The sequence below is a fragment of the Chelonia mydas genome, chromosome 28 (genome assembly GCF_015237465.2).
Source record: "Chelonia mydas isolate rCheMyd1 chromosome 28, rCheMyd1.pri.v2, whole genome shotgun sequence".
NCBI lineage: Eukaryota > Metazoa > Chordata > Testudines > Cheloniidae > Chelonia > Chelonia mydas.
Genome location: NC_051268.2, coordinates 5868213 through 5891356, shown reverse-complemented (window position 1 = coordinate 5891356; position 23144 = coordinate 5868213). Strand labels below are relative to the sequence as shown.

At 53.7% G+C, this 23144-nt stretch overlaps 2 protein-coding genes, 2 non-coding genes and 1 pseudogene across 6 annotated transcripts in view; 3 read left to right on the top strand and 2 right to left on the bottom strand.

Annotated features, from left to right (window-relative positions):
• The window catches only part of LOC102945014 (zinc finger protein 883-like), a 705100-nt gene that overhangs the window by 415454 nt on the left and 266502 nt on the right, over window positions 1-23144 (bottom strand). The gene's annotated exons all lie outside the window — the stretch shown is intronic.
• Window positions 1-23144, top strand: part of LOC102934537 — a 1094240-nt pseudogene that overhangs the window by 896092 nt on the left and 175004 nt on the right.
• Window positions 1-23144, bottom strand: part of LOC102933291 (zinc finger protein OZF) — a 1218290-nt gene that overhangs the window by 1174151 nt on the left and 20995 nt on the right. The gene's annotated exons all lie outside the window — the stretch shown is intronic.
• On the top strand, window positions 2888-2959 carry TRNAE-UUC. Its single transcript has one exon. It is a non-coding gene; the product is annotated as a tRNA-Glu (tRNA).
• TRNAT-UGU lies at window positions 9233-9306 on the top strand. The gene has a single exon. It is a non-coding gene; the product is annotated as a tRNA-Thr (tRNA).

Here is a 23144-nt window from a genome sequence, read left to right as displayed (position 1 = left end):
CAGCCAGGAACCACCCCTAGGGGACCCCCCTCTGGGAATTCAGTCCCTCACTGCCTGCCTTGGACCCCTGCCTGCCCTCCAGCAGGATCTGCCAGGCCACTTTGCCTGGGATCCCCCCACCCCCAGCTGGACCACCTGATGCTTTACAGCAGGACCCCTCATACTGCTTGCCTGGCATCCCTTGACCTCGTGCCGGGGATCCCCCCCCCCCCCAGCTCTGTGCACCGGGCATGGCAATGGTCCCAGGAGCCAGCTGGGCAATCCCAGACAGAGCCCCTGGCACAGCAGCAGGTACCCTCTAACCCCCTGCCCCACCTCCCCAAGACACCCCCACCCCCACTGTTCTGCAGCCAACAGGCCCCCAGCAATACCCACTTCCAGGACCGTTAGCCTCAGGGCTGCGCACATCAGAACTATCCCCCGAAACCCCAAACCTCCAGAACCCACCAACCTGACTAGGGTCCACCCTGCCCAGCCACCCAGAGGCCTCCCCCTACCACAATGTCCCTTCAGCTCCCGCTGCAATCTCCCCACACAGACATGCACCCCTGCCCGAGCAACAGTGTTCCCTCACAGTGTCTAATAAGTGGATAGAAATTTATTACCACCCCTTGCTGACCAGTCACACAGACAGAGGGAGCCCTGGGGGACGCTTATTTAACAGGAGAATGGACGGCCTGGAGGGGCCAAAATAGGTAAGAAATTTCCATGCCCTGTCACTAGCAAATAATGGCCACCATGGATCCACCCCAGAGGTGGCTGCATCTTTGTACTGTGGGAATCAACCCCTCAAGGAGACCCTTTGTCTTGGGGTTTGGGATACTTCTGGACCCACGCTGCACTCAGAGGGACCTCCCCATCCCATGCCAGCTGGAGAAACGTAAAGGGTCCAGCCAACTCTTCTGTCGCCAGGTGGCAGCCACTGATCCCCCAAACAGGGGGAGGCCTCTGGCTTTGATGGGTATTGAATACATGGCCGATCTCTTTCATCAGTAAAGATTTTTAACAGAGATAAAGGGGGGAACAAATGATTCTCAAAGGAGAAGGGAAAGACGATCACTGGGCAATTTAACTCTCTGCAACCTCCAGGATGGATAAGGACTCAGGGTAACAGGTTCCCTCCAAGGAAGGAGAAGTTGCTGGGATTTAGAGACATGGGGAAGAGCCCCAAACCCGAGAGGATTTTTAATTGACATTTGATAACGACATAGACACAAAACCTGAATTTTGAGATCAGTGTTCAGAAATGAAAGAGAAAGGGTGGAAATCGGAGGGATTTTCTATCAGTTGTCGATATCAGGTAAAAGCTGAGTGTATTTCCCATCAATATTTGATAAATCAACAGAGCGGAAATGGGCAACATTGGCAAACGTTTTAGATCCATGTTCAAGAATCTGAGAAAAGGTGTAAATGTGAGATTTTCCCTGTCTCTCGAATGATCAAACAGTAAGAAAATCTCAGGGCATATTCAATTAGAAATAGACAACTAGAGGAAAAGTGGGGCAAACGTTTCGGATATTTTCTATGAGATTTGCCAAGAAAATGTGTCACAAACTAGGCAATGGATAACACCAGAGAAAAACACCAAGACCGGAGGGGATTTTATATTGCTATTAACTAACTGGTGGAAAAGGGGGACGGTTGGGCTGGATTTTATGTGACTGTCCAACACATAAACAGAAAGTGATGGTCCCCCCCCCCGCCACTGCCCCCGTTCAGATGGGCAGCAGGGAGCCCTCTGAGGAGCTGATTGAAGAGGGCAAAGGAGGGGGAAGGCTCCCCGGATGAGGGAAAGGGGTTGCAGTGGGGGATGAGCAGGTGGGGGGCAACTGAGGGCTGGGGGCGAATGTGTTGGTAGTTAGGGGACAGCAGCTGGGATTGGGAAACCGGGGTCCGGGCAGTCCCCATGGGAGACACGTGCTTCTCCCTTCCTGAGCTGAGACCCGGCATCTGCCTCCCCAGTCACTTTCCTGCCCCCCCCGGCAGCTCTCCCCCCCGGGGGTCTCCCACTCATCGGGGGGCTCCGGCTGGGGGCGGGGGCGGGCAGATCCTGGGGCTGCCCAGGGGGCTGGTCCTGGCTGGAGAAAGCCCCCCCGGCCGGGCACGGAGGGGTTAATGATGCCCCCCCCCACACAGACCCCAGGGGGCAGCCGCAACTGCCCAGCCCGGGCTCCCGGGTCACAGGGAGGCAGCAGCAGCGTCCGAGCCCTGCCCCCAGGAGCTGCCCCGCCCTTGGTCTGCTCCAGGCCCCGCCCCCAGGAGCTGCCCCGCCCCCGGGCTGTGCCCGAGCCCCACCCCCAGTAGCTGCCCTGCCCCTGGTTGGCTCCAGGCCCCGCCCCCAGGAGCTGCCCAGCTCCGGGCTTTGTTCTCCCGGCTCCTGCCTCCTTCTGCCCATCACCCACCACTCCCCCTTCCTGCGTCTTGCAAAGAGCACCCCGGGGCGGGCTGCAGCGCTGGCTGGGGCTGTCTCCAGCGGCTGAAGTTGTCTCCATCGCTTCTTCACCTGGGGGGCGGGAGCAGACGGCCCCGGGGTGTGCAAGCCAAGAGAGGGGGCAGGGGAAGAAGGACTGTTTGGAAAGGTGGGTTTATTGCGGGGGGTCAGAAGAAGTTGGGCAGCAGAGGCTGAGGGAAATTGAGGAGAACCCCACGGGTGTCCCAGTGTTGGCCAGGGTTTGTACAGCACCTTGCACAAGAGGGGGTCCTAATCTCAGTCCCGGTCTGTGCAGCACCTGAGAGCCCCGATCTGTGGTTCCTGATCACAGGCACCGGGAATGGAGAGAGGGGAAACCTCAGCACCCGGAGGGTTCGTGCAGCCCTGGGCACAGGCCCCGCTGGGCGGCCCCGCTGCTCTCACAGGGGTTGGCTTAGAGAAGCCCAGCAGCGCCAGTCCCATGTGGTCTAGTGGTCAGGATTCCTGGTTTTCACCCAGGCGGCCTGGGTTCAATTCCCGGTGTGGGAAGAGGGCAGAGCTTTTGCTCAGAGGGGAGGCCGGAAAAGAAAGGAACGGGGCGGGAGCCTGCCAGCAGGGGAGGGGAGAGGATCCCAGAAGCGGGGCTGGGGGGCAGAGTTCTCAGGGGGGGGGACGAGGGAAGGATCCCAGCAGGGTGGGAAGTCTGCAGCATGGAGAGCACAGGCCTGGCCTGGGGCCTGGGGAGAGTGACTGTGTCCCTCGAAACCCCCCAACTGCAGACTAGGCAGGCTCGGAAGAACGATGTATTTGTTGGTAATTGTCAATTCTGGTGTAAACACACAACCCAATGGCAAAATATTTCCATCCATAATAATCAAAATTGACAGATGGGCAAAGTAAGAAACATGCTGCTTCAGAACGTATCCTAAGGGAACAGGGTTCCCTTATGCCTTAGGTGCCACCATGTGGGTGTTTCATTTCCCTCCTCATTTCCACACAGAGAAACATTTCCTTTGTGTGGATCCATGAACAGCAAAATCTTCCTGTGTCTCTCCTCTGAGCCAGGGCATTCAATTCCAGTGAAACCTTCTCTCCGGCAATGGCAATGGCCAGACAGAGGGGACACAGCCACCTTCCCCCCGGCCGTGAGACGTTCCCTCTCCTCTTTCTTCATGCCGCTCTTGTTATTCCATGAATCATCAAGAATGGAATAAAAAGCTGAGTTTCCTCCAGGGCGAGGAAGGAAAGGAGCCACGAATTCCCCCAAAAATCTCAGTGTCCCAGAGGAAACCTGCTCTTGGAATCACAGAGGTGCTGGGGGTATGTTGGGGACAGGGACCGTCTGAATTGTCATGGCAGGGAATGGACAATCTACAGCAACGTCATCAACCACAAACACGCTCTCCTCATGCTCCCGCCGGAAGGGAAACGGGCAGGAATTCTTGCGGGTCAGCCATGGCCACACTTACACAACCGCACAGCAGTCAGTGTGGGCGTCTTGCCATCCGAGGTGCCAAATAGAGCCAGTCTGGTCTTCCTCTGAGGCAAGTCGACATTCAAAATGCTGCCGTGGCACAGCCGCACGAATGCCTCTGCACTGCTGCGGCTCGTTAATGAAGATGCTCTAAGGGGATGGGCGAGAGCTGTCCCCTCCGTGTAGTTTATCCACCCCCCGGAGAGGCGGTAGCTATGTCAGTGGGAGGAGCTGTCTCGGTGGGGGTGCAGACTGGGGTGTCTACATGCATCTATAAAGCTTAATCGAACCCCATTATTAAACCACTGTGGTCTGGGAGTGGAAGAGGAGCTCTCTGAGCAGGGCCTGTCCTTCAAAATCCTTAAGATCACTGACTTGCTTATGCAAATGTCATGGGGGTATAGCTCAGTGGTAGCGTGTTTGACTGCAGCTCAAATCGTCCTTTGTTTACCTCCAAGTACCCCTTTAGAAGCCTTTTTTAAATGAAAACATATTCGTATCAATTTCCAGTATGTGCAGGAGTTCCCCTGAATCGGGATCCTTGAAATGAATTTGAACGCTGAGCGTTTTCCTGTGCAAAAGAATAAAACCCCAGCTAACCCATCCAGCAGCTGAAATCAGTTCCCATCCTCTAAGTGTCTAGTTTATGTTTTCATCAATTAAACAAAAGTATAATATGAATGCACATTTGCAGATCCCAGTTCTCCAGGGTCTATGCTGTGAGGAAGAACAAGAACCACATCCACCTGGAGTTCGGGACTCTGATGAGCAAAGACTCCTTGGTGAGGGAAAGGACACCAGCATCTTGGCTCCTTCACATTCAGGCAACATCTGGGCTCCCTGGACAAGGCATGAGAAGAACCCAGTGGCTTTGAGAAGGAAAATAGCCACCTAGAAGCTGGTTAGAGCTGCCAGGATCCCCGGAAATGCCACCATCCCATTTCCAGGAATAGTGGTTAGATGGTGGTGTCTGCAGCAGGACCAAAAAATGCAGGGAAAAGCCCTCAAAAGTTCTAAGCTGCCAAGACCCAGGCGGTGGTCAAGATCCCACCTAAAGTCAAGAAGGGAGAGAAAAAGGCGAAAGCAGAATCCAAAGCACCCAAAGCCAGAGCTAAGAAGGTGGCACGGAGAAAGAAGTGACGAGATTTCCATTGGGATGACTCCTGCTCCCCAAATGGCTCTTTATGAGTCACCATGGACTAGCCCGAGAGATCAAGGTCCCTCAGGACAAACAGCCCCATGGAAAGTACAGTGACTGGTGGGGAGAGAGTTTGTTTCTCTTCCAGAGGGGAAGTGCTGTGTTTTGTGAAACACCTCCCAGGGGAGTGATGCACTCAGAAGGCAGCTGCCCAGAGCTCCCACATGGGCTCCTTCTCTTTGATCTGCTTCTGCGGTTATTTCAGAACCAACCCTAGCGGGAGTGTGTCCCTGGGACTTCACCAGCTGTACCATAGGCTGTGTCTCCATCTCAGCTTCGATTAACGCAAGTTTTTAATTGACTCTTATTGTGATACTTTCCCAGCGCTCTGCCTCGTTCTGACATTCTGGAGACAGATTGACTACGGGGAGGAATGGACAAGTTTGTGTGACATTTGGTAAGTACGTTGCCTTGGTCTGTGACTGAAAACAAGACTGGAGGTGGGCAGGTGCTGGCTACAAAAAGAAAATGGCAAAGCTGCTCACATCCATCATCGAATTATACTCCAGATAGTGATGCTTTTCAAAGGTATAGAGCAATGTGTTAATAAACCATCTTTGGTTCCATAAACAGAGTGGCCTACTCTGGGGCTAGTTTTGAAGTGACTCTGGCTATGAATGCAGTAGAAATCCGGCAACAAGTCTCTCAGGTGGGAAGTTTGTGCAGTCACGTTTATTTGGCTGGTTTTTCCCAGCTTGTTTCTACAAACCCCGTAATCCATCACCTCAGTGCATTTTTCACTTCAGTGGTAAATTTATTATCCCTTAGTGCTAGTTCTTGAGTTGAAACGATCCCACGTCTACACACACGCTGCTGGGGGTTGAAAGACTGTCGCTTTTCAGATGTGGGATTTGAACCCAAGCCTCCAGAACACCCAAGTGAGGAGAAAAGAAAGTTCGAGGTCTGGTGCCTTAGACCACTCAGACACCACAAAAGCATGTGTTTAACACTCCTTGTTTTCTTTAGTGTTATGAGCTGTTTGGGGAGGCCAAGAGGCCATATTTCTAACAAATTCTAGGGCCCTTCTACAGCATAGTTCATTTTTATACACAATCACCCTGAGAGCAATTTGCAGGTTTCCTGGAGTCCCTTGAGCGAGGTGTCCTAGTCTTACCACTGACTTATTATGTGAAGAAAAGACGTGCACCAGGGCTGAGGCAGAATCCAGACGTCCAGCTCTATGAGAAGGTGACGGTGAACCTCAGACTCCTGCACCGTGAACCATATCGTCCAGCGCCCGCGATCTGAACCAGCTGTTTTTCAAAGTAGGTCAGCACTCAGTGTGTTGAGACCTTTGGGAAATCTGGCTCTAGAGGTGGGGGCCAGGGCCAGACCTTTGGAAAATTCTGGCTGATACGTCTGGAAGTTCCGAGAGCCGTCAGAACTTTGAGCATTTGCTAGAAGCCGATGAGAAAACCTTTCTTCTGTCGAAATTTTCTCCTTTCCTTACAATCACAATGCTGTGTCGTGATCGCAGCGTTAGGTTTCAACGTCATTTATTTTTGTGTGAAACAAGCACACCACTTTGGGCATTTAGACAGAGGGCTAGAAATCGATCAGCCACTTAACCCACAATTAAGAGGCTAATGAACCTTCTCTCCAGATGGTTAATTGCAAAGACTTGTCTATAGCCCTGGGCGAAAGGTTTTCTGGATGACTATTTTATTTACTGAAATATTTTGGTTTGAGGAAAGTGAAATTTTTTTTAGCTTTGTTTCAGGGTCTACGTGAATGATGTTTCAGGGTCTACATGTTTCAGGGTCTACATCTGGGTCTACGTGAATGATGATGAGGATGGTGATGATGTTATTGGTTTGTCTCGCTAGAAAGCAAAACAACAAATGATTCGCACAGCTCTATTTGTATAAACCATCCACATGGGGAACGTGCCTAATTTCTGCTGTGAGGGTCTAGAAAAGCTTGCTTGTTTCGATATGTGTTGATGAAAAGTTTCCCTGACCGGGAATGGAACCGATTCTAACCACAAGACCAGGAGGGAAGTGACAGTTTCCAGCCGATGCTAGGCTTTTTCAGGCAACTTTCTCCAAAAAATGCACCTTGAGTCAACCGGAAATTGTTGTTATCATTTCGGTTTGGCTCGGTAGCAAGCAAAAAATTAAATTATTTGCACAGGTCTCTTTGTTTTAAAGGGTATAAAGCCTGGGATTTAAGGTGGGAACATGCCCACAGTTGGCTATTCGTCACTGGACAGAGCTTTGATTTTCGCACAGTCTCCAAACACCTTCCCAGCATCCTGAAATCTAAGCGGGTGTGTGAAGGAGTCATATCCCTGCTCAAGGGAGAAGAGAGACAGAGAGGGGGAAAAGCTCAGTCCACAGTGACACCAATGAGCAGGAATAGCCAATGAGCTCTGCATGTAACTACTTAGTCAATTGTGAACCTTCCTATCATTATCCCTTTGCAATAATGATGGTGATGTACACTCGACTCTATATCCCAGTGTGCCATGGACTTCTGCAGGTTGCATTAGCCAGTCCAGCCATTTGGCACTTGCAGGGGGGTCCCTCTGTATTGTCCCTGATTCTTGTACAGCCACAAAAGGCTGGTAGATGCAGATACTTTCCCCTCTTCTTAACCAGCACTAATAACAGTGGGAGAAACTTCCTTACGGGGGGGGCCACCGGCGTCTGAACTGTGGTGCCCCCATGACACCCCTTTCCCCAAGGCCCCTCACTCACTCCGCCCCTTCTCCCTGATGCCTCGCCACACCCCTCCCCCCGAGGCCACAGCCACAGAACACCTCTTCCCCCCCAAGACTCCACCGTGTTCCCCCCTCCATTGTCCACCCTTACGGCTGGTAAAAAGTGCTGGGCCCGTGGCCCTCTAAACCCCCGTGTTCCTGCACCCCCGACACACACCCAGGCAGGCAGCAGCGTGTGTGAGTGTGTGTATGTGACAGAGACAGCTGGGCTGTGCTGAGCCAGTGCGGGAAGTGGGGGCTGATGTCGGGGCTGTCCCCCTCCCCCTGACTCAGGACTGGGGTGTCCCCCTCCCCCTGACTCAGGACTGGGTTGTCCCACTCCCCCGACTCAGGACTGGGGTGTTCTGTTCCCCCTGACTCAGGACTGCCTGCTTCCAGCAGCTGTCTGAACTTAGGGACAGCGTGCCAACACACTCACTCTTCCACAACACACACGCTCCCCGAACACACACACTGTCTGTCCCCAACACACACACACTCTCTGCCCGCCACCACGCACACGGCAGTTGAAAAGCAGCTGGCAATCGAGTCGGATGCCCAGGGAACAATGGGATAGAGAAACCTGCCTCTCGTGATGCTGTACTGGCCCACGAGGCATTGCAAGCCCTTCTCACAGCACCCTGCGGCCAGTTGCACAGGGGATAGCGACCCACAATGCACTGTTCTCTGTGGCGATCCAAGAGCTGCTAGCCTGGATGTGCTCCGGTGACACAAGCAGCCTAGTGTGGACATGCAACAGCGGTTTAATTAAAACGCTTTAACTAAAGCAGCATAACTCTGTCATGTAGACGTAGCCTGGCTCCCACTGGGGCCAAGGATGCTCAGGCACTGAAACTAAACAGCCACAACTTCCTCCGGGCAGGTGCCTCGTGGGAGGGGCAGAGAGGTGTGAGCGGTCCTCAGGGCAGGTGAGGGGAGGGGACAGAGAGGAGTGTGTGGCAGGCTGGGCAGGTCTCATGGGAGGGCTCAGAGAAGTGTGGGTGGCGGGCAGAGTCTGTCTCAGGAGAGGGGGCAGAGAAGTGTGGGTGGCAGGCAGACCGTGGGGTAGGGGGCGGAGAGGCACGAGCAGCCAGCAATGAGGCCTTGGGGAGAGAGGAGCGAGTGAAAGGTGGACCAGCAGGCCTCAGCCAAGGAGGCAGAGTGGGTGGGAAGAATCCCCCTGTTAACCCAGTGCTATCTACACTGGGATTAAGTTGGTATAACTGCATTGCTCAGAGGGGTTAAATTTTTTACCCCCCAAAGTAATGTCGTTACACTGACCTAATTTTGTAGCGCAGACTTGTCCAAAGAATCACACACACACCTTGGGCGCAAAACTTCACCTGCTTCTCTGCTTTACAGAATCGAACACAAGCAACGCTTGTCCGGCCGTGGTGAGGATTGGCAGGGAGTCAGGGGTGGGCAGACACCATACGTTAGCCAGAGACGGGCACCATGGCTTAGCTGGCTAAAGCACCTGTCTTGTAAACAGGAGATCCTGGGTTCAACTCCCAGTGGTGCCTTGTTGAGTGGCTTTTGAGGCACCTGGTACTGGCTGCTGTCAGAAAACAAAATACAGAGATAGGTGGACCTTTGGTCTAGCCCAGTGATGCTGGTTTTGTTGTTTAAATTACACTCACAGGCACTGATAATAGAGTGACTGAAAGTTTGGGTGTGAAGGGCTGATAGGCCAGTGTTCCAGTCCCCTCGCAAACGACCCCCTCCCTCTGGGACAGGGGCAGGTCCGAGCTCTCACGCCAAGTGGCTCATTGGGGCTGCCAGAATCTGTGGGCGGCTCATTCAGTTTACGCCGAGGGTTGAGTCCTGCTTTGTGCACCGTGTCTGAGAATGAAAATCCTAAACCTCCCTTTGAAATAACGAATGCAGCAGGAAGTGTTTTTGTCCCTGCCCCAAAGCAGACAGAGAAATGGAGAAATGTCATTTTGTCCAGGGGAATACTTCACTGCGGTTTTACCTTTTTCACTTGCCAAACTCCCGCCCAACCTTTTGGGTTCCTAGAGCAGGGTCCTGAGCCTGAGCCGAGACACGTACACTGCAACTTTACAGCCCAAGCCGCTGTCCTGGATTAATGTGACACGGGCCAGCCGTGGGTGATTCATTGCACTGTAGACATATCCTAACGTTATGTCTGCACAGCGCTTAAAACACCCAGGGCACCTGTCTCAAAGCCCGGGGCAGCTGACTCAGGCTTATGGGGTTTGGGTTGTAGGGCTATAAAATGAGAGTGGAGACAGATGGGTTTGAGCCCAACCTCTGAGACCCCACGAGGGGTGAGGGTTTCCGAACCCAGACTTCAGCAGGAACACCGATATCTGCCCCCCACTTTTGAGCCCCACAGCTTGAGCTCCAGGAGCCCACGTCAGGTGACCCAGGCCAGCCCTGCTGCCATCTTTATCCCAGGAGAGAGGGACTCTACGGGGACGTCTCCATTGCAATGTCAGCCCAGGGGTGGCAGGCTGTGCTCAAAGCAGCACCCTGGAAGCCCCATAGTCACCACTCTCATATGATTAAGGTATGATTTGTGCAAAGTCAGCCTGGTGAGCTACCATTGTAAAAGTCGTGATCTGTTGAAGGCTAATACCTGGGTGGATGGTGTGTGCTAGCCTTGTCTGGGAAGTGGTGGAGTTTTGCTCTGGGTGCGTTACTGAAATATGTGATGAGGCTGAGAAATGGCCACCCCCAGCCTTTCCGGTGAGACGCTGGAGAAGCCAGACTCGCTGCTGGGCCAGTAAAGGTATCCACACTCCCAAGGACTCTGCCAGGAACCGTGTACAATGCGGACTCCTCCGAGACAGCCCGGAGACAATGGACACTGCTTGACTCACATCAAAGCAGAGGAACTTCCTAGCAAGTTGGAAGAGGGGAAGAGACGTCATGACTTGGCCTCACTCCCACTCTGCTCAACACCTGGCAACACATCTGGAGGACAAAGACTGAACTGAAATAATTCAGAGATCAGAAGAGAATAATAATAATCCATTCAAATCAAAGTCCCCTGTCATATATATAAAGAGAAGGGTAAACCCCTTTAAAATCCCTCCTGGCCAGAGGAAAAATCCTCTCACCTGTAAAGTGTTAAGAAGCTAAAGGTAACCTCGCTGGCACCTGACCAAAATGACCAATGAGGAGACAAGATACTTTCAAAAGCTGGGAGGAGGGAGAAAAACAAAGGGTCTCTGTCTGTCATATGCTGCTTTTGCCGGGGATAGACCAGGAATGGAGTCTTAGAACTTTTAGTTAGTAATCTAGCTAGGTATGTGTTACATTATGATTTCTTTAAATGGCTGAGAAAAGAATTGTGCTGAATAGAATGACTATTTCTGTCTGTCTGTCTTTTTTGTAACTTAAGGTTTTGCCTAGAGGGATTCTCTATGTTTTGAATCTAATTACCCTGTAAGGTATCTACCATCCTGATTTTACAGAGGGGATTTCTTTACTTCTATTTACTTCTATTTCTATTAAAAGTCTTCTTGTAAGAAAACTGAATCCTTTTTCATTGTTCTCAGATCCAAGGAATTGGGTCTGTGGTCACCTATGCAAATTGGTGAGGATTTTTATCACACGTTTCCCAGGAAGTGGGGTGCAAGGGTTGGGAGGATTTTGGGGGGAAAGATGTGTCCAAACTACGTTTCCCAGTAAACCCAGTTAAAGTTTGGTGGTGGCAGTGGAAAAGTCCAAGGACAAAGGATACAATTAATTTGTACCTTGGGGAAGTTTTAACCTAAGCTGGTAAAAGTAAGCTTAGGAGGTTTTCATGCAGGTCCCCACATCTGTACCCTAGAGTTCAGAGTGGGGGAGGAACCTTGACATCCCCAAACGGACTAGTATTGGTTTCTCAGCAGAAAATTTTTCATTTGGGGGATTTTGTTTTCCCACTCAGACCTTGCCAAGGGAAGCGGAGAGAAAATGTTTGATTTGCCTCCTTCAGAACAGCTTGGCCTAGACACGCTAGCTGTGGGCCACTGTCATGGCCTTGCTGAGAACAGGGGCATTTTAATTATTTGGGCAGGACCCAGGGTGTTTGGGGAGATTATGAGGATGTTACCTTTGAGATAAAAACTAAGAAATACAGGACTAGAGAATTCTTTTTGAATTTAGAAATATTTTATTTAAAGGAAGGTAGGTCTGAATTCATGAGAAGGTTTCTGTTTGCAGGAAGCAATGTGGTCTGTAGTACAAAAGGGAGAGATGGTTGTTTGTAAAGGATGGGAGAAGACTAAATGGAAGGGATTCTAACCCACACACACATAGTACAATGGATTAGGAGTCCATCACCTTGGCCACCGCATCTGAGCTGTCAGGAAAGGGACAGGAGGAGAAAACTTAGGCCAGCAGAGAGAGGGACAAAAAAAGGAGTTTTTAAATACTAAGTGTAAGCAGGGTCTGAATGAGCTCCCCTCTCACATCTAGTGAGGAGCTGGGGAAAAGACCTCAGGGACAGACCTTGTTTGCAGAAACCCGCCTACTCCACCTAGCTAGGCAGCATGATGGGGCAGCTTTGCCAAAATGACCAGTTTCAAATGGTGCTGGGTTACAAATCACTTTAGCGTTGAGTGGAATGAAATGTTGTTATCCTTTCTGTATAAGTGAAGGGCAGCAGAACATATCTCGTCTGTCTGGATGGAGGAGCCAGGTGGGTGAGAAATATCATTTTTTTTGGACTGCCTAGAAGTGATTGAGGGCATCACCCTAAAGCAGTGGTCCCCAAACTTTTCATGTTGTGCCCTCTTATCTGTGTCTGTGACCCCTTGGAAGCCATGATCGAGAACTGGGGCTGGGAGTGGGGCTGTGGCTTCCTGGGGAGAGGGGTGTGGACAGGGATAAGGGGGGATGAGGCTGGGCCAGGAGCCAGGGGCCCAGGCTGGGGCAGGGTTGGGGCACAGCTGGGGGCTGAGTGGTGCTCCCACCCTGGGGGCTGGCTCAGGCCCTGAGGTGCCCCCATCAACATTCCTCTGTGCCCCCTTAGGAGGCATGTCCCACTTTTTGGGGACCACTGACCCCTACTCGCTAAGCAGGGACTAGTGATGCCAAAGCCCAGGGAAAGAGGGAACAAGTGCAGGCTGCCCAGCACTGGAAATGTGACCCAGCCCCCTTCTGCCTGCAGCCCCGCGTCTTCATCCACTACATCACCTCTGGTCCAACCCTTCCCCCACTGGCCCCACCCTGCTCGCTCCTTTACACACACCCCCGCTACGGCCCCACGACCGGAGGAGCTCTGTGCCCCGGCTGCAACCTCCAGGCCACACAGGGCAGTGAGAGCTCTTCCAGCCAACTTGCTGTCATGGGTTTCCAGCTCAGTGGTGGAGTGTTTAACTGCAGATTAAGGGGGCCTTTGGTTCACAGACAAGTGCCCTCTCGTAAGCTTTTTTTTAAAAAAAGGAAAACATTTTCATTTCCAGTCTCCATTATGTTCACAAACACCACATTCTTTAAATGATTAAACACTCAAAGTTTCACTGTACAAATGCATAAAAAACGAGCAAACCTGTCCATCAGCTGAAATCAGTTCCCATCCTCTAAGTGTCTTGTTTATGTTTTCATCAATTCAACAAAGTATAATACGAATGCTCATTTGCAGATCCCTGTTCTCCCTGGGCTATGCTGTGCAGAAGAACAAGACCCACCTCCAGCTGGGGTTCAGGACTTGGATGAGCAAAATCAACGGGGTGCAGGTTGAAGTCACCGTCGCCTTGGCGCCTTCACATTGAACCAACAGCTGGGCCCTCAGGACAAGGCATGAGAAGAAGACAGTGATTCTAAGCAGGAATATAGCCACCAAGGAACTGGCTAAAGCTGCAAGATCCCCAGGAAGACCACTATGCCAATGTCTAGGAATAATCAACAGAATGTAGTGACTGCAGCGGGGACCAAAAAGGCAGAGAAAAGCCCTCAAAAGGTGTAATCTGCCAAGCCCCAGAAGGTGGTCAAGATCCCACCGAAAATCAAGACCGGAGAGCCAACTCCAAAGCACCCAAAGCCAGGGTTAGAAGGTGGCACGGAGAAAGAAGTGAAGAGATTTCCATTGCAAGAGATGACTCCTGCTCCCCAAATGGCTCTTTTATGATCACCATGGACCACCCAGAGAGATCCAAGTCCTGCAGGGCAAACAGCCCCCTGGATAGTATAATGAAGGGGTGGGGGTGGTGGTGGGGGGAAGTGTTTCCCTTCCAGAGGGGAAGTGCTGTGTTTTGTGAAATACCTCCCAGGGGAGTGATGCACTGACAGAAGAGCTGCCCAGAGCTCCCACATCGGCTCCTTCTCTTTGATCTGCTTCTGTGGTTATTTCAGAACCAGCTCTAGTGGCAGTGTGTCCCTGGGACTTCACCAGCTGTACCATAGGCTGTGTCTGCATCTCAGCTTTGATTGACGCAAGTTTTTAATTGATTCTTATTGTGATACTTTCCCAGTGCTCTGCCTCATTCTAACATTCTGGTCAGAGACTGAAAACGGGGAGGAATGGACTAGTTGGTATGCCGTTTGGTAAGTTACCAGTGTGTGATTGAAAACTCTGCTGGAGGTGGGCAGAAGCCTGTTACAAACATAAAATAGCTAAGCTTTACCAAACTACCCGCTATACATTCCAACCTTCCCGAATACACACAGTAGAAATTAGGGCTCTAAGAAATGGCAATTTTCCTTGAACACAGATCGTTGTTTTCTGGCACTTCCAGAGGCAATCAAATGGCAGCTGTTTAAAGGTAACGTACTTTTATTTCATGATCCGCAGCAGAGTCTGTGCAAATTTACCACCCATCAAGCCGGTTGTTTCTGCATCGAACTAATTGCAGGGCTAGACATACCATTCAGTAACATTAATGCTCGGTTAACAAAGCCTTTGGTTCGTGACAAATAATGAGACTTATCCCTGACTGCTGTAATTCCACTGACTCCATTTATGGTGCCAAGAAAATAAAGAAATTAAAACAACCTTCAGAACTAAGATGCCGTGAGAAAGTGGAAATGTTGGTAGCTCAGATACTTCAGGTTCTTCTGTGTCTCGTGCATGTGTAAAAAGCACAACACGTGAATTTATGAGCACATGGTTCTTAACCTCTTTAAATATCATGTAGTACATTAATTCAAGTTGCAGTGGGGGAGGTTTAGGTTGGATATTAGGAAACACTTTTTCACGAGGAGGGTGGTGAAGCACTTAAATGCGTTACCTAGGGAGGTGGTGGAATCTCCTTCCTTAGAGATTTTTAAGGCCCGGCTTGACAAAGCCCTGGCTGGGATGATTTAGTTGGGGATCGGTCCTGCTTTGAGCAGGGGGTTGGACTAGATGACCTCGTGAGGTCCCTTCAAACCCTGATCTTCTATGATTCTATGATTCTAAGTGGTTTGTTCAATGCAATGAGGTTTTCATGCGTTGCCCAGAACATATTTTTAATATTATTTAAATGCACCGAACTCCTTGAACATAAAGTTGTTTATTTCATTCCTGTGAAGTGTGTTGGTAGCTCAGTTAACTGAGTTTATTGTCACTCTGTGTGTGTGTGTGTGAGGTACAACACAATAATTTAGTGATGCTGAAAACGTTCCCTTTGCCCTCCAGAACTGCCTCGGAATCACCTTCTCTTTGCAGATCAATCTACTCCTGTGTCTGTCTGAGGAAAATATGGTTTCGATGGAAAAAAAAACATTGTTTATTTAAAAGGATGCAGACACAACACCAGGAATGCAAAGCAACAGGCTCCTGCTTTGCACTTTGATGGTGACACGGGATGGGACTCAACCCCCCTCTGCTAACAGACACATGTATTTAATTCTCTGCGGCCAAACCTATGAGTGCCCAGCCTCCCACCCACCCTCCCTTTTCCCAGGGGTAAAACGGGAACCCTGCTTCATTAGCTAGAGACACCACCTCATCCAGAGCGTTCACGCTTTTGTCCCGTAGACACTGCTTCATATCATCTTTACGTGTGCTTAAGAAATGCTCCCGAGCAACAAGTTCAAACATTTCTTCAAAGCTGGCAATTCCCCTTCCCCTCACCATTCTCCCGTCAGATCGTTAGTCCTGTTTACAGTAATTCCCCATTACTCACACCAGCGTTTCTCTTAAGATTCCTAAAATTCACCCGATATGTTTCAGGGGAGATCTGAAATCGTTTCAGAACCATTCCTTTGAATTTATAGTCATCCAGAGCACCCTGAATGGGCATTTCCTTGGATGTGTTGAGAACTTTACCAGTTAACTTTGCAACCAAAGTGGGGATTTTCTTGTCCTCAGGAATCTCAGGAATCACACACCGCCTCTCAAAGGTCGTGAAATATTCTGTAATATCATCGGTCACTTTGCATGAAAGACGCAATTGTTCCCATTTGTGGATTTTTGGAAGGTGGGAATCAGTGACAGGGGAAGGGTTAGTGTTAGCCCGAGAGGTCTCGCAGAAAACCTCTCGGACAGAGATAAAAGAGATAAAAGAGCTGCCGGTCGTATTGGAGCCCATGGAAGCGGCGCAGGAAGGCGTGCGCCAATATGCTCCACGTCGAACTACCTGCACTGTAAAGGAGCCTCTGCAGGGCCTGGAGGCAGAAGACACGGACCTGAGTGTGCAGACACTTCAGGCCCTGCCCTCCTTCCTTCAGGGGTAAATGAAGAACTCCGACAGGGGCCCAGTGCATTCCCGACCAAAAGAACTCTAGAATCGATGTCTGGAGATTGGTCAGGAAACCCGGGGCCAGGGCCAGGGTGTTGAGCCGGTACCAGAGCGTGGACAGGACTAGTTGGTTAAGCACCACTGCTCTCCCTCAGAGGGAGAGACATCGGAGTAGCCTCGTCCATTTCCGGAGCCACTCTATCACCCCGCCCTCTAAATTTTGCCAGTTCTCTGGCAGGGAAAGGTGCGTGGCAGAAAGGTAAATGCCTAGGTAGAGCAGTGGACCCGCACTCCACCGGATGGTCTGAAGCGCGGGTGGGAGGGAGCTCACCTGCCGCCAGTCCCCCACCGCCAAGCCAGAGCTCTTGACCCAGTTGACTCGGGCGGAGGAGGCTGCCGAGTAGATGGCCTGGCATGCCTCCACCCGCGCCAAGTCACCCGGATCCTGGACCACGAGGAGTACGTCATCGGCGTACGCCGACAGGACCAGCCGCAGCTCCGGCTCCTGCAGCACCAACCCCGTCAACCTCCTGCGGAGGAGACAGAGGAAAGGCTCGATCGCAAGAGCGTACAGCTGGCCCGAGAGGGGGCACCCCTGTCGCTCTTCTCGTCCGAAGCTGACTGGTTCGGTCAGGGTCCAGTTGAGCCTAACCAAACACTCCACGAAGGCATACAGCACCCGGAGAAAACTCACAAACTGAGGTCCGAATCCAAACGCCTGCAGAGTGCTCAGGAGGTACCCATGGTCTACTCTATAGAACGCATTCTCCTGATCAAGAGACAGGAGGGCAAACGACAGAGCATCTCTCCGCCCGAGTTCCAAAAGGTCTCGGACTAGAAATAGGTTGTCAAAAATGCTGCGACCTGGGACAGTATAGGTCTGGTCTGGGTGGATCACGTCCGCCATCACGGACCCTAGCCGCAGCGAAATTGCTTTCGCTACGATTTTGTAATCCGTGCTAAGGAGTGAGACGGGACGCCAGTTTTGTAAGTCGCGGAGGTCCCCCTTCTTCGGCAGCAAGGCGAGCACCGCTCGCCTGCACGACAGAGGGAGGACCCCGCCCTGCAAAGACTCAGCCCAGACAGTGACTAGGTCTGGGCCGAGGATGTCCCAGAACGCGCGGTAAAACTCCACGGTCAGCCCGTCCATGCCCGGAGATTTATTGGTAGGCATGCGGCGGAGGGCTTCCGAGAACTCGGCCAGGGTGAGAGGCAGTTCGAGCCGGTCTCGGTCGCCCACGCTGACTGTGGGGAATTCCTCCCAGAGCACCCTGCAAGCGCCAGGATCGGTCGGATCCGGGGAGAAAAGGCTTGTGTAGAAGTCGCGGGCCCTCCCACACATCTCCTCCGGATCCGTGAGGGGGGTGTCGTCTTCCGCTAGAAGGCAGGTGACACGTTTCTTGGCCCCCCTCGTTTTCTCCAGGGCATAGAAGAAGCGGGAGCCGCGGTCCATCTCCCGAAGGAGGCGGATGCGGGACCGGACGAAGGCACCTCGGGCCCGGTGGTCCTCGAGGGCCCGAAGCTCCTCCCGCTTCTCCCGGCACGCTCCGCAGAGGGACGGGTCCTCGGAGTTGGCGGCCAGGCGCCTCTCCATCTCTAAGACCTCCCGTTCCAACTGCTCTATCGCCGCATTTCTCCGTCGGCTGGTGCCCCGAGTGTAGTCGCGGCAGAAGAGCTTGGCGCGTACCTTCCCTAGATCCCACCATCGCTGCACCGAGGGAAAGGCACGCCATTGCTCTCGCCAGGCCAGCCAAAACTCCCGGAAGGACGTCACAAAGCTCTCGTCCTCCAACAGGCTATTGTTAAAGTGCCAATAGGCCGGCCCCGGTCTCTCTGCCCGGAGGGAGACTGTTATAGTAACTAAATGATGGTCGGAAAAAGGGGCCGGCCGAATGGTGGAGGAGTGAGCCTGTGAAAGGTGGAAACGGGATAAGTAAATACGGTCCAACCGAGAGTGGTGTGACCGATGGGCCTCCACCCGGACAAAAGTGAACGTGGAGGTGTCATCTGGGTGATGGTCACGCCAGACGTCCACTAGGGAGTGATATTCAACTATTCCCCGGAGGATATTCGCGGCGGCTGGGCTCGGCTAGGCCCCTGAGCGGTCATGTTCCTCAAGGGTGGTGTTAAAGTCCCCTCCCAGAACCAGGCACTCGTGTGAATCTAGGGTGCCGAGAAAGTCGGACACCCGCTGGTAAAATTGTGGCCGCTTTGGGCTCATTTGTGGGGCATAGATATTAACAAGGTTGACCACAAGCCCCTCCATACGGACTCGAAGGTGCAGCAGGTGGCCCGGCACGACCTCAGTGACCCCTAGCACCTCGGGCTGTGGGGTGGGGGAGAACAGGGTCGCCACTCCAGCTTGCCAAGTCGTGAAGTGGCTGAAGTAGACCCCGTCCCCTCACTCCAGCCGCAACCTGTCCTCGAGGGTCGGGTCCGTATGGGTCTCCTGCAGGAAAACTACAGAGAACCCCCCTTCCCGAAGGTAAGAGAGCACCTGGGACCTGCGGAGAGCCATCCTACAGCCCCTGGTATTTAAGGTTGCAATAATGAAAGGCATCATGCGGAGGGCTGGGGGGGTGGGGGTTTTTCACTGGCGGGCGTGTTCGTGGCCCCCGGCGGGTTGCGCAGCAACCCGTGACCCATCCCGTAGATGAGCAGATCTCTTCGGAAACCGCGGGCCCGCTCGTAGGCCGCAGCGCCGCGCCTCCCTTGCCCTCTGCCCTCCTTTATAAGGGCCCTTGTGGCCTGAAAAATTTGATCAAAGTCCCCCCAGAGCTGAAGAGCCAGCTGTACCATATTGCGGGCACCACGGGTGTGTTCTAAGAACTTCCGTAGTGCATGCCGCAGCTCATGGGGGGATGGGGTTACGGTTCCCGGGGTATTCCCCGGTGGGGCTCTTAATACAGCCTCGTGCTCCGCTAAGGCGGGTAGGCAGGGTGCGGACCACCGACGGGGCGTCTGACAGGCTGGGGTTATTAAATCCATTTCATGCCTTGGGGTGGAAGGGGATGGCGGGGGAAAAATTGCAACTCCTAATGGGTCCCGACTGGGAAGTGCAAAGACTGCTCCCTGGGGGGAATCTGCAAAAGGCGGGGAAAAAACGACCCCAGGGGCGGCAATAGCATTGCAGGAGGGGGAAAACTGGGCGGGGGCAGGGGAGGGGGCAGGGGCAGAGGTAAGGCTCTGGGATTCAGGAGGCAAGCAGCTAAAGGAAGGTGCCTCCCGAGCAGAGTCGAGGGTTAAGGGGTAAGGAAGAGGGCTCCCAGTAATGCTAGGCGCTGGCTCCGTGGTGGTCTTGGCGGCCATGGCATCAGGCGGTGGACCACCTTCTGCAGGGTGCTCGCCCGGGAAGGCAATCAGGGGAAGGGAGCATGGGGAAAGGGGGGCTGGGGTGAGGTTGCCCAGCTCGAGGCCAGCCGGGAGTAGACCATCCTCTCCCTGGGTGACCGGGGTCAAATCTAGGGCTTCAATCTCTGCGTACACGGAGGAGAGGCCAACGCCTGCTACCCCGGGGGCCTCTCCTCTAGGGCCCGCCTCAGTGGTCGCCTTGGGGTTCGTGGGGGGTTCGGATGACATCCGGGCAGAAGGGGAGTCCTCAGGGGTCTCGGAGGGGAGGGTCTCCCGTGGAGGGGGGGTTCTGCCCTCCAAAGCCAGTCTGTCTTTCCCTCCTGACACCAGCGGATGGATCTCACTCGTGGTCGCAGCGGAGGGCTCGATATCAGTGCCTCCCTTCCTGGTCTTCCGGGGGGCTTCCGCATCGGATGAATGCAGCGGAGCTCGAGCCTTCCGCTTGCCTCGTTTCCCCTGGACTAGGTTCCAGCCCTCCATAGCGTCGTCTGGGGGCTGGTTAGCAGGGGTCGTGTCGGGGGGCGGAGGCAATGGTTCAGGGGTTCGGGGGGGTAGCGGTGAGGCAGCATGACGAGGGGGAGGTTCTCCTTGGGGAGGGCCCTCTCCTATGCCCGATAAAATCTTTGTCGCACCCTCCTCCATAGGCTCTGCCGAAGTGGAAATAGCAAGGGTGGGACTCCCTTGCTCGCCCAGGCGTTGTAGGGAAGAAGTCTCCTGGGCCCGGGCGGGAGCAGCGATGGATTGAGTAGGAGGAGGGTTGGTTTCAGGTGCCGGGCAGCCAGGGGCGTCGGCAACAACGGGGCCAATGTCCTGCCGGGTCTCGGGTGCCCCTCTCCCCTGGGCCAAAGGGCAGTCTCGGCGGACATGCCCAGCTAAGCGGCAGAGGTAGCACCGGGCCTCTCCGGTGGAGTAAAAGACCCGATAGCGGGCTCCCTGGTAGGGGACTAGGAAAGACCCTTCAAGCGCCTCCCCGTCACGCACCCCCGCCGGCGGTAGAAGCTGCACTTGCCGGCGGAACGAAAGGACGTGACGGAGGGTGGGGTCCTTGCAGCCCAACGGGAGAGGGCTGATGACAGAGGTAAGTTTCCCCAGGACGGAGAGAGCGGGTAACAGGGCAGCATTGGGTAAAAAGGGAGGAACGGAGGTGAGGACGAGGCGAACGCCCAGGTCTTCTAGCGGCTCCAGGGGGGTGAACACCCCCCCCCCACCGCCAGGCCCCTCTCCACCGCCTCCTGGGCGGCAGCCTCCGTAGCTAAGAAAAAAACGACCTTCCCATACATCTTGGAGGCCGCCACAATAGCCGTGGGTCCTACCACCTTCGCCAACGCCTGCACGTATGTCTCCACGTGGGGCGAGGCGGGCACCAGGAGGCAACGGACACCATGGTTCCTGGTCAAGGCGGGGAAAGGGCCCCGGCTGCTGGTGATGGTAGCGGAGGCAGCGGGTGGGCGAGATGACAAGGCGGCAGGCAGGGGGGAGCCTGCCACTGCCCGGGCATACGTCCTGGGGCCCGGGGGAGGGGCATTCGCAGAGCTGGTGGAGGGAACTGCGGGGAGGGGTGCCGCGGTCGATGACGAGGCCACGGCTGTGGGGGCAGCCCCTGCCATGGAGGGCCCAGATGTTTTAGCGGGGCACCTTTCCTTTCTGCCCACCTTGGCATTTGCGGCCAGCTGGCAGGGGGTTCTTAGAACCTGAAGGGGCAGTGGGCGCAGCAGCGGCAGTAATCACTCCGGTGCCTCCTGCTGCCAGTGCCCCACCGGGGGCGGTGGCAAGTATTTTGACAATCGTGGTGGTGGGGGGGAGGTTGGGGGTTGGGCGGGAGGGGTGGGGGAGAAACAACTAAATTTGCTAAAGGGGCCTCGCCCCTCCCATTCCCTGCCATCGTGAGCAGGGAGAGACGGGGAGACACCGGAAGGAGAAGGGGGGAGAGGGGGAGGGGAATTAACCACTCCTCCCTACTAGACTACAGGCGGGGGAAAAGGGGAAAAATACCAAATGGGGTGGACAAGGGGGGGGGGAATTCAGTAATAGGGACAGGCTATAGAATAAGCAGTCCGGAAGGGGGGGGGTATAAACCCACGCACGTTTGTCCAAAGAGTCTCGTTTGGTCAGCTGTTATGTCCGGTCCGAAAGGCAAAGTCCAAAGCAAACAGCTGGATCCGAAGGCAGATGGCAGATTGCCAGCAGGGACGAAGCAGCGGGGGCCGTGACAGTTGTAGTAGTGGTGGGGGGGGTGAGGGGGCACCGATGGATCAGGGGGCAGCTTGTTGCCACACCCCCTGTGCCGCCACAAGCGCGATTAAACACAGTCAAACTCCCCCCCACGAGAGTAGAATTCGAAAAATTAGTCAGTCGTACGGCCCCCTTCACGGTGATTGATAGCTTCGTAAATTATTTCTCCTGTCTTCTGAAATCCTTCTTCTCCGGCCATGTTGGCTGTGTTCCAAGGCTTCCGGCATGCGAAGAATGTTGTAAAGATAGTCCGAGCTGCCAGCAAAGCGGCCGGGTCTGGGGGCTTCCACTCTCCCCTCCGGATAGCAAAATCAGCAATCTTCCCCCCCTCCTCTGGGGGTCTCAGCTAAAACAAATAGCTGCGCCCGAAAGCAGGCGAGGGGGGCGAGTGGTGCTGGCTGCAAGATGGCAGCCTGTCAGCACTCAGACAAAAGCAAAAAGCGGCAGAAAATCAAACCAAAACAAAAAAAAACCCCCAAAAAGCATCCGGCCCATTCGGGGGTAAACTAAGGCAGGGTCCAAAAGTAAGAAAATCCAGGCCAGGGGGCTTTAGGAAAGAATAGAAAGCAGATAGCTGAGGAGCAAGCGAGGGACGGTCCCGTCTCCCAACAGGGACGGTTCCAGAACAATCAGGAACCTTCTGGAGACAATTAAGACAGGCTGATTAGAATACGTGCAGCCAATCAAGAAGCTGCTAGAATCAATTAAGGCAGGCTAATCAGGGCACCCAGGTTTTAAAAAGGAGCTCACTTCAGTTTGTGGTGTGTGTGTGTGTGTGAGGAGCTGGGAGCAAGAGGCACTAGGAGCTGAGAGTGAGAACGTGGACTGTTGGAGGACTGAGGTGTACAAGCATTATCAGACACCAGGAGGAAGGTCCTATGGTGAGGATAAAGAAGGTGTTGGGAGGATGCCATGGGGAAGTAGCCCAGGGAGTTGTAGCTGTCGCACAGCTGTTCCAGGAGGCACTCTAGACAGCTGCATTCCACAGGCCCCTGGGCTGGAACCCGGAGTAGAGGGCAGGCCCGGGTTCCCCCCAAATCCTCCCAATTCCTGGTCAGACACAGGAGGAGTCGACCTGGACTGTGGGTTCAGAAAAACGGCCAAGCTGAGGGCTGCCGTGAAGCTCCAAGGCGAGCAAATCCGCCAATAAGCGCAAGACC